Source organism: Carcharhinus amblyrhynchos, chromosome 15, assembly GCF_965287045.1.
Source record: "Carcharhinus amblyrhynchos chromosome 15, sCarAmb.v2.hapA, whole genome shotgun sequence".
NCBI classification, from domain to species: Eukaryota; Metazoa; Chordata; class Chondrichthyes; order Carcharhiniformes; family Carcharhinidae; genus Carcharhinus; species Carcharhinus amblyrhynchos.
In genome coordinates, this window is record NC_137338.1 from 15,739,236 (window position 1) to 15,739,907 (window position 672).

The following is a 672-nucleotide window of genomic DNA, read 5'->3' on the forward strand; positions in this document are numbered from 1 at the left end:
AATCCACTGGTGCCTGACAGCAAAACCTCCAGCGAGCAAACAAAAACTTTCATATTTCTCTGTTCTGTCTTTTATTTTGATCCCAGTGTAGTTTATTAATAAATGGTGGAAACTGAAGAATTCTGTTGCTGTTTTATTTGAACAATGCTTATATGGGACCTGCTCACTACACAGGTGGTGACATCAGTGTTATTTTAGTCCATGTTCTGACTGACAAATAAATCACAGACTGAATCTCGTGGTAGGCTCAGATTTGGGATTATGCCTCAACAAAAGTAAGTTAAAGTTTATTTATTACTGTCACAAATAGGCTTACTTTAACACTGTAATGAAGTTACTGTGAAATCCCCCTGATCGCCACACTCTGGCGCCATTTTGGGTCAATGCACTTCACCAGCAAGTCTTTCAGACTGTGGGAGGAAACTGGAGCACCCGGAGGAAACTCATGCAGACACGGAGAGAACACACAAACTCCACACAGAAAATGACCCAAGCTGGGAATCGAACCCAGGTCCCTAGCACTGTGAGGCTGCAGTGTTAACCTCTATGCCACCGGTCAATACCATTTGACAAATATTTACATGTCTGTTTGATTGGAATATATTATTGAAACTAACATTTAAAAAAACCGCCTCTCCAGCCAACAACATAAGTTCTGAAGAAAGTTAACAA